General features: G+C 32.6%; 1 pseudogene; it reads left to right on the top strand.

Annotated features, from left to right (window-relative positions):
• The first annotated feature begins 8,867 nt into the window (after positions 1 to 8,867).
• LOC148579298 (uncharacterized) lies at positions 8,868 to 9,725 on the top strand (annotated as a pseudogene).
• The last annotated feature ends 1,232 nt before the right edge of the window (positions 9,726 to 10,957 follow it).

Raw genomic sequence — 10,957 nt, forward strand, 5'->3', positions numbered from 1 at the left:
CATTTGGACACCTAAAACAAAATAAAAAACCCTAGAAAACACGATGATGATTCATAATTTCCATATACTAACAAAATATCCGAGATCTAACCTGTATTCAGGTGAGCAAATATTTATTCCAGGGCTCGCCGCAACTGAACTCTCCTTCAGAGAGAGAGAGAGAGAGAGAGAGAGAGCCCCAGCGAAAAGTCATTCTCACCGTCTTGGAGGGAGAAGTCACTTCCCGTCGAGCCCTCCTCGACCCCATTATAGTCTATCACGCCTCTTTAAGTCCTCATCGTCCTCTTTCTTTGCTCATTCCACCGCTGTTGCGTTTGGAAAGGAGAGAAAAAAGTTTGAAAAGTTAGAGTTTGAAAGAAAGAGAGAAAAAAATTATACAAAAAAGTAAGAGAAACTAACCCTTAGTCTTTACTTTTTATTCCAAAAATTCTAGGCAACGACACGTACACATTTTGGGTTTCAAAGGGATGAGGGAACGACACCTAAGTTAAAAATCCATGAACTTTATACTATTAGAAAATTAGGAGATAAAAAATTTTTAATATTTTAACAATTATTTTATAGAAGTATATATTGAATTACTTTTTATAAATTTTGTTTAATTTAAGAATTTATTTTTAGTATAAAGAGAAAGTCAACTAGTTATTTTAATTTTATCTATTAGAGTGTTTTTAATTTAATTTTTGGTACCTAATAATCAATTTTATATATAATTTTTTGTTAGACGTAAAAAATCTAAATATCAATTAACAAACTCAACTGAAATTTGTATTTTTTTAAAATTGTTTGAAATTAGAAAGGATATGTTTACGTGTTGATATTTCTTCTTTTAAACTCTTTCTCTTCCCCTTTTTGTCGCCAAGAATAGTTGTGTCCCTCAAAAGAGTTTTCATTGTACATGTGACTTATACGCTGAAACATATAAAGCACATGTTCGGGGTGTCGAGTTTCGGACGGGTCGGTGGTGCTTTCAGGGTGTGGTGGTAGGAACCAGCTTTGATCTGAGTTTGGAGAATGAGGGCGGAGACTTCGCGACCTCCCAAGCTGTTGCGATGCGAAGGGGGAGCCACCTGCAATGACACTCCGACGCCCAAGTCAGAGTTTGTACAAATGACAGTAAGAGTATGGAAGTAGTGACGTACCGTGGGGGAGGGTAGGGCCCTCCCCTTATATATTCTGCCCCTTAGGGCGGGTCCTACAGGATTCTTATTCCTTCTAGGAAGTTTCACCCTTCTAGCTGTAACAAGCAGTGCTGGAAGAGAGGGGGTGTCTGGGCGCTCTTATCGGGTCGCTTGTTGGCCACTCACCGAGTCGGCCGGGGCGCTGCCTCAGGCGGGCAGGACTGGAACAGCACAATATCACAAATAAAACACCAATTGCAGGTAAGACACTGCTTCATTAGTTCCCATTGCTAGATTAACCATGAAATAAAGTAATGATGTTAATTTGGAATTTGGAGAAGAAGAGATATAGGTGAAGTTAAAGATTTATGATGGGATAATTTGCGATTTTTTTTTTAAAAGTTAATAAAAATTTAAAATTTGAGTATTTTTATTGTATAGAATCTATTATTTATAGGTAAAATATTAGTTTTTTTATAAGTATTTTTGTCTGTATTCATAAAGTTTATGAATACAAATAGTTTTTTTCTTAGTTATATTAAATTATTAACCTTCACCCGATGTTTTTTGTGGTCATGAACTTTCATTCGGATTGTAAAACTTAAATCTTTTCCATTGTTATCAAGGAAAATGGATTTTATTCATTTTTTTTAACAATTGAAGGAGTAAAGTGTGATTTCTCACCATTAGTTTTATAAGTATGATTAAGAATAAATATGAGAGAGAAAGAGCAATAAAGGATTAAAGATCATACTTTACACTCTCAATATTTTTTAACATTTTAGAGGATCCATTTCCGTTTTCAAGCATTAGCTTTCAACTATTTCTGTTTTTTTTTTTTTTGTCCACAGTGAGCAAGTCAACATTTTTGGTAAAGATTAAAGCAATCGGCATGATTAAAGCAAAGTCCATAAGCTTTTTCCTTTATGGGGAGAGAAAAGTCCATAAGTTTATACAAACTAGGGCCTTAATCTTTTGTCCATAAGAAAAAAAAAAATAGTATACTTTATGTTTGTACTTTGTAACATGTGGGGTAGATTTTAATTTGCTTCAAACGTTTAAATTGTGGCATTCATAATTAAATTAAAAACGAATTGATATTTGGTTTTAATTAATCCATGTGAGGATCTACCATCCTTATTTTTTTATTACTTGTGACTCTACATCAATTTCAATCAATTGACCGACAACATGTCACTAAATTTTTTTTTTTGGTCAAGTGGATTGGACAATCCCCAATCCTAGGCATTATACCCATGTTTCACACACACACACACAACACACTCACACATACTATCATAGGTATCATGGGTTCTTAAACCAACAACCAGCCTCCACTGGAATTTGAACCCAGATGCAGCGTTGTATGAGGCGGACAGATATGCCAACATGTCACTAAATTTTAAAAGGAAATCTGTGTAACAATGTTGAAGAGTGATCACAATCATAAACCCAAAAGTTAGCAGAAACAAATTAGAGTAAATAATTAAATTAATTCCTTAAATCGTATACGTAATGTAAATTGGTGTATCAAATTTTATTTGAATTAGATTGGTCTCCTCAAATTAATTAATTAACATGCATCATGTTAATTTATAATTTGATAAAAAAAATATTGTACTATTGAATTCATGCTAACGCACATTTGAACTAAATTATCATTTTTTTTATCATAAAAAACGGATGTTTTAGTAATAAAATAACCTAAATATTTACCAATATATGTATTTATGAAAAAAAATATTTTTTTATATTTTATTACACATTTTGTTTATCTTATACAAATAAAAAAATATACACATATCTCATTTATAGTCATTTATAACATTAAACAATATAAATAAAGATTGATTTTTTTTTTATCTTATCTACAAACGAGATATATAAAATTTACAAAAAAAACATATCTTGATTACAAAATAATGTATAAGCAATTAAGCATGGCTATATATAGGTGTCAATGAGATCAATTTATTTGCGAGACTTTTGAATTTATAACTCATATCGGTAATTTTTTAAGAATTTCTTTTGATCATAAAGAGTATTAGAAAGTCAATAAATTTTGTAATTTATAATTATTAATTAATCATCATTGATATTTTTAATAATGTAAAATTTCATCCAATAATATAAAATTATTTATTTTTTTTACTAATTATATTGACTAAATTTTAATAAAAATATTAGTCCTTAAACTTTTTCTTTAACCATAGCTTCAAGTAATCAACAGTGCACACCACAAACATCAAGAAACTGAATAAGACGTGGCACATTGCCGGACTTTGGATTTCTAAGTTGGTAGTAATTTCTTCTAAGAAATTTATTTTTTGAAATATTTTTGAGAATTTAGATAACTTGTTAGATTAAAATAATTTCTTTTGCTAGTTTAGATTTTTTTGGCTAGATTAGAATCACCTTTTGCTTTTTGATTCACACTTTTTCGTATGAAGGCTTTAAATATTAACTCAGTTGCAAGAGAGGAATGGATACAGACGAATTAGCATGTATCATGGACAAATTAATGCCACAAAAGAGAGTATTATTCAATTGGGCATGATCTTGGGATGTTATCGGTAGGGGTGTACATTACTTGTTCTGATTTAAAGATCTGATCCCGATCTAAATATTTTAGAGGTTAAATGAGTGTAATTTCATTGCGTTTAGAATTAAATAAAAATTTTAAAAATACATCCGATCATTATTTAAGGTCGAGTTTAGATCAAGGCGAACTCGATTTCACTCGATTCATGTATATCCTAAAAAGACTGAAAAAGATATATATATTTTAAATTAATTTTAATATTATGTTATATTAATTATAAATTGATTGTTTTATTTTTAATTATACTTGATGAATTAGAAAATAAATCAAAGAATCATAAAATTAGAATTTATGGACAAATTCAAGTTCAAATAATATAAATATCAATTTTACGGTAATAAATATATTTTTTCTCTTTTATAAACAAGTGTATAATAATTTTTTGATATAAAGTTTATCAAGGCCCAGACTTCACCTGTCTAGATCCAGTTTTAGTGTGACTCGAAAGTAGTGTGATTTCACCGAGTCTAAGACCGGGTAAAAGTCTCAAAAATAGAGCTGATTATTATTTAGGGCCGGATCCAGATCAAAGTGAACTCGCCTTCACCCGACCCATGTATGCCTCTAGTTATCGGTGCTAATAAACATGTAAAATGTGAGCGTTTTTGTCTCTATCTTTCCATTAAAGTAAACATCAGTGCAGAATATCCTTTCACTTTACCTATTCGTAAGACGTGAAAGAACTCGATTATTGCTAATGCGGCTGTAGCGATTTCATTGTAGGTTTTTAAAAGATCAATTTTTTGGACAACAAAGTCTTTATAGGCTGCCGTAGACGAAAATAATTATTATCTTATATGTAATAATAATAATAATAATATAATTGTTGAGTTTAGAAAATTAAAGGGTTAAGTATGATTTTAGCCTCTAATATAGAGGTTAAAAATTTATTTTGTTTTCGACTTTTTTCGCTACAAAATGGTCCCAAAGGTTTCAGTTTGTTTTAAAATCATCATTTTATCAAATTTTTTTATTTTTATTCCAAAAATACCCCTAATTATAAAAACAAAAACAAAAACAAAAACAAAAACAAAAACAAAAACATTGAATAAGGGGGAACGGGGAAGGGATTCGCGGGGGGAAGGGGGAAGGATCTCGCCACTTCAATCTGCCGCCGCTGCTCCAATCCGCCGTCGCTGCTCCTCTGGGGTCGGCGGAGGTGCTCGATGGCAGTGGGTTCTGGTTCGAGGCAAGAACAGGGGAAGGCTTTGGTGGTGAGCCGAGGGAGGGGAAGAGGGAAGGATCTCGCCGCTCCAATCCGCCGCCACTGCTTGTCATCACTCAGTGGAGGTGCTCGATGGCGGTGGATTCTGATTCGAGGCAAGAACAGGGGAAGGCTTCGGTGGTAAGCCGAGGGAGGAAAAGGGGTCAAAGGGATTCAGGTGGCTCGCCAGCTTCTGCTTCTGCTTCCATTCTTCTTCTGCTTCTGCTTCTATTCTGCTTTTGCTTTTAGTATGTTGTTGATTTTTTATTATTGTTACTTTTGGTTGTTTCTGCTTCTGATTGATTATATTATTTCATTGTTGTTGTTATTGTTGTTTTACTCCTACTTCTGTTTCTGCTTCTATTTTACATCCACTCTACTCTCCTCTCTATTCAAATTCTTGAACTATGTAATACTCTCTATTCACAAAACGCTAGAATGTGATTTATAATGTGCATAAACCAATCTTCCTAACTCGCACATGCCAAACAGGCAAACATATATGCAAAAAGCAGTGATTGCCATGTCTATAAAATACAAATATATTTTTTTTCTTGCAAAACACAAGTTGTTTTGCTTGTTCCAACGCAAAAAACAGTCAAAGAAATAGTGACAGTCTCTTACATGATGACACTAATCCATCTCTTTTTAATACAATAAGATGCTACGTTTTAAGAGATGAAAAATAGCTCCCTATTAAACATAGGTAATATTTTGTATGTGTTTTGTCTTTTTTTCTTTGCAAATTTGAAATTGTATTTTGTATATTTGTCTATGAACAAATTTATATTTCTGTAAAATATACCATTAAAAGTTTTCAATGACCTAAAAAAAAGAGATTGAATCGATTTTTAAGCTTTTTAAAACACCAAAATAGATTCTGCAATTTTATTACGGCTGTGTCTATAATATCGATTATGTAGGAGACAATTTATTTTTGTCTCATAACGAATAAAATAAAAATAGAGTAGAAAAGAAAAGAGAACACAATTATGTATCATGGTATAACCACCTTGTACAATGTGACCTACATCCAGTCTCCACTATAATTATGATAGAAATTTTATTATCTTTTTCAAGGATTACAAACACCAATTCTCTAGGATTCTTCTTGTAGCGACCCTTAATTTTAAAAATATAAATAAGTTATAATTTATTTTATAAAATTAGAATTCCTTATTTTTAGAAAATTATTTTTATTATCAGTAATTGAACTAATTTTATAATAATTTGAATTTAATCAAATCTATAATAATAACCATTAGATACAATTGTCATGAGTATTATATGTATTATAAGTTTATATAGTTTTAAACCCTAGTATTATGTATTCATTATTGTTATTATATTCACTACGTTATTATTATTATTATTATTATTATTATTATTATTATTATTACTATTATTACGTTTATTATTATTATTATTACATGATCATCATTGCTATTGCTAGTATTATTATTATTATTATTAATTATAAAGGATGGAAATCAAAGCCGGTTTATATTTTGGATTAAGTTATATATATATCACTATCATTATGCATATATACATACATATAAATATATAATAATAATAAAGAAAGCCAAAGCGGCTTATAAGCCTTCATAAGTCATATGTATACCTATCTATCTATCTATATATATATATATATATATATATATATATATGAACATTGTAAGAAAGAAAAAAAAAGAGAGAGAATAGCGTAACGAAGAGAAAAAGAAATAACGTAAATTCCTTCGAATTTTCGGCTTCGATTTCTTGCAATTCGTAACTCCAATAAAAAATCTAATCCGGTAAGAGTATTTGTAACCTCCTCCTATACACGTTGGCACTATTTTTGATTAGTGAAAGTTGACAGTGACGTAGCTCCTTTATCTCTTGGGTTTGGCCAACGGAAATTTTAGGAGGCACAGACGATTCTGAACGTTTTCTTCTTCGATAGATCGGTCAGAAAGCTTCTCCGGAGCTTTGAATATTTTGATTCTGTAGAAGGTATGATTTTGGTTTCTCGTAGTTAATGTTTAATGTCACGTGAAAACTTAGGCTAAAAGACCTTAAGATAGGTATGAACTGAATGAATAATTGATGGATTGTGTATATGGTATAAAATGTGTGGTTTAGCTGTTGTTAATAATTTGCTGTTGAAGTTGGTTGGTTTTGGGAAAAGATTTAATATTGATATTTGTTTGATTTTGAAATAATGTTACTGGAAATGATTTGAATGACTGAGAGGTGTTTGGTTTGATAATTGGGACCCTTGAAGGGTGGCAGAAATTCGAGTTTTAGAGGAGATACTGCCAAAGTTTCTATAAGAATTGGAGTTTTGATTTGAGGTGTTATTTTAAAAAGGAAAGAGATTATTATGTAGCTTGTGAATTTGAGACTATTTGTTGACCCTCTGTCGCAAGATGTGACCGGGCACTTTAACTCCCCGGATTCCCCCATGGGCATGCATATATATGAATATTGAATATTATATTTGAGCTTGGAGTTCGACTCCATGGAACACTATATTGTTGAGCTTGGAGTTCGACTTCATGAAATACTATATTATTGAGCTTGGAGTTTAACTCCATGGAATACTATATTATTGAGCTTGGAGTGTGACTCCATGGAATATTATATTTGAGCTTGGAGTTTAACTCCATGGAATATTATTGAGCTTGGGGATGCGCGCACAGAGGGACTGTCCAATGGTTAACTACCAGGACATGTCGGGTTGGCTGTATAACCGACAGATGAGACTCATCCGCCATAGGACAGGTATACATCATATGCATTTGTTTGTTTGCTTGAGTGTGCATTGTTTTGGTTTGCTTAACTGTTTAATTCTGCTTATCCGCTACTTGTTCTACTTGCTGTAAATGCTTCTCTATCTGTGCTTTCCTTGCTTGAAATGTATGTGTATGTTTTTTGAGAAATCCCTCTTGACGAAGGTGTGAGGGGAGAAGGTTATTCCACCAGTGATTCGGAGGATTGGAGGCGAGAGAAAGTGAAGTATTAAGTTAAAGTTAGATTCAGAACTAGAATACCTTAGATAACTTACCTAACTTTTGGTTTAGTTTATTTTATTTAAGAATGATTTTGAGTGTCGGAGTTCTAGGAATGCCTCTGGCTTTCCCGAGACCTTTTATATTAACTATGTGGGCACCTTTACCATACTGAGAACCTCCGGTTCTCATTCTATACTATGTTGTTGTTTTTCAGATGCAGGTCGAAAGGTATCTCATTAGGAGTCTAGACACCTGAAGCGAAGTGGTTACTGTGTTATTTTGTTGTGCAGTGATGTATATACACATACTTAGCTTTCTCTCCACATAACTTATTCTTTTTGATCCTCTTAGAGGTTTATGGAGAGGCAGAATTTTGTTTATGTACATCTTGGGTTTTGGATATGTATATATATAAGTAAATATTCTCCGGCCAGCCTTGACTTCGCGGACTGAGTTAGGAGCTTGTTATTTTGTACCTATGGCTTTCGATTCCTACTTTTATTGTCTTACATTTTATAGTTATAGTTTGCCTCACACGTAAGTTGATCCGTTTCCGGAGCGTGGCACTTTTCATTTTGCGATTTTATTTTACCCATTTTCAAGGCTCCTAGTCTATTATATTCTTTCTTCTATTATAAGTATGTATTTTAATTTTTAGAAGTCGTAATACCTCGCCACCTCTATTTTACGACTTAAGCGTAAAGTTTTGGGTGGTAGGGTGTTACATTATGGTATCAGAGCAGTTCGTTCCTATAGAACCTGAGGGATGGACTGATTATGCTTCTGGGCATACTCTGGGTGTGTGTATGTGCTATTAGGATATCTGATTGATATATGTGGCATAAATATTCATGAGCATGCATCTGGAACTTGAAGCATTAAACTTGCGATATTGAGACTGATCAACTTAATATCACTTGTTTGGTGTGAACAGGGACCAAATGTCGTCTCGTGGATCCGAACGAGGTATTCAGAGAGGAAATCCCGTGGTTGAACCAATGCAAGGATGTCAAGGTGGAAACCCTAGTGCTAGTACAAGTAACATAAGTCGATACTATAGGTCTATGACCCTTACTGACTTCCTCAAGAGTGGTCCACCTCGGTTAAACGGAAACGCCAATGCCCTGGAGGCTGATCAGTGGTTCCAAGAAGTGGAGAGGTTTTTGTACACTCAGCACGTTCCTAAAGTACAGTCAGTGGAGATATTGACTCATATGTTGGAGTGAGATGCTTAGAATTGGTGGCAAGAGTTGTGTCATACCTTGCAGGTGGAGTTAACGGATGTCCCTTGGAATAGATTCAAGACAGAGTTTTACTGTAAATATTTCTTGCATGCGTTTCGCACTGCAAAAGAATTGGAATTAATGCAGATGAAGAAAAATGATATGTCCGTTGCTGACTATACTCATGAATTCGATAATCTGTGCCATTTCTCAAAAACTTGTCAAGGAAATCCAGCCGATTATGAGGAATGAAAGTGTGCTCAGTATGAGAAAGGACTAAGGAGAGATATCTTTAATTACGTGTATCCACAAAAGCTAACAAATTTTACTGAGTTGGTTAAGAAGAGCCAGCTCGCAGAGGATTGCTCCATGAAATGGACACTACTACAGGAAGGCTTTGGTGAGACTACTCCAGAGGAGCCGCGCAGGTTCGGACTGGGAATGTGCTTTCGATGTGGAGCACCGGGACACATGTCTAGAGATTGTTCGCGTGGGAGAGCCGCAGATGCGAGTTGGCCACGACAGGATCGAGGTAAGTATGATACAGAATGCATAGGACAGATTTGTTCTGTGTAGAGCTAGGACCCCGCTTTCGTTTAGGTTACATAACCGGATATGGAAGTTTAGGACTGGAAAGACTGGACGTAGTTTTGGACTTGAATACGGACTAGAAATTTAGGCCGATAGAAATATCTCTTTGATAACCAGTTAGGTGTCGAGAGAAAAAGTAAGTTGTGATAGATTTAGTGTCAGAGGCTGAACCAGTTTCGATAGTATTACATATGATGACACCATTAGAATAAGTAGAACTTAGGAGCTAGATGAAGCGAGTATTAGAAGCGATAAACCCGTCGTTCTAATACCAACCTGCCTTATAACCTTTCTGCATCGAATCTATCTTGTATCTTTCGCTTTGCGTAGACTTTTAAGCTATAAGAATATCCTGGATTTGCAAACTAAGCATGTCAAATCTTTCTGTTTTCTTTGACATGTTTAAGAATGGAAATTACGTTAGTATGAATCTTTTCTATTTTATATCAATTTTCGAGTACGAAAATTTTTGTAAGATGGGTAGAATGTAGCGACTCTCAATTTTAAAAATATAAACATAAATAAGTTATAATTTATTTTATAAAATTAGAATTTCTTATTTTTAGAAAATTATTTTTATTATCAGTAATCGAACTAATTTTATAATAATTTGAATTTAATCAAATCCATATTATTATTATTATTATTATTATTATTATTATTATTATTATTATTATTATTATTATTATTATTAGATACAATTGTCATGACTATTATATGTATTATAAGTTTATATAGTTTTAAACCCTAGTATTATGTATTCATTATTGTTATTATATTCACTACGTTATTATTATTATTACTATTATTATGTTTATTATTATTATTATTATTATTATTATTATTACATGATCATCATTGCTATTGCTAGTATTATTATTACTATTATTAATTATAAAGGATAGAAATCAAAGGCGGTTTATATTTTGGATTAAGTTATATATATATATATATATATATATATATATATATATATATATATATATATAAAGAGTATTCGTAACCTCCTCCTCTACACGTTGGCACTATTTTTGATTAGTGAAAGTTGACAGTGACGTAGCTCTTTTATCTCTTGGGTTTGGCCAACGGGAATTTTAGGAGGCACAGACGATTCTGGACGTTTTCTTCTTCGATAGATCGGTCAGAAAGCTTCTCCGGAGCTTTGAATATTTTGATTCTATACGAAGGTATGGTTTTGGTTTCTCGTAGTTAATGTT

The sequence above is a fragment of the Arachis ipaensis genome, chromosome B10 (assembly GCF_059453495.1).
Source record: "Arachis ipaensis isolate K30076 ecotype BB chromosome B10, ASM5945349v1, whole genome shotgun sequence".
NCBI lineage: Eukaryota > Viridiplantae > Streptophyta > Magnoliopsida > Fabales > Fabaceae > Arachis > Arachis ipaensis.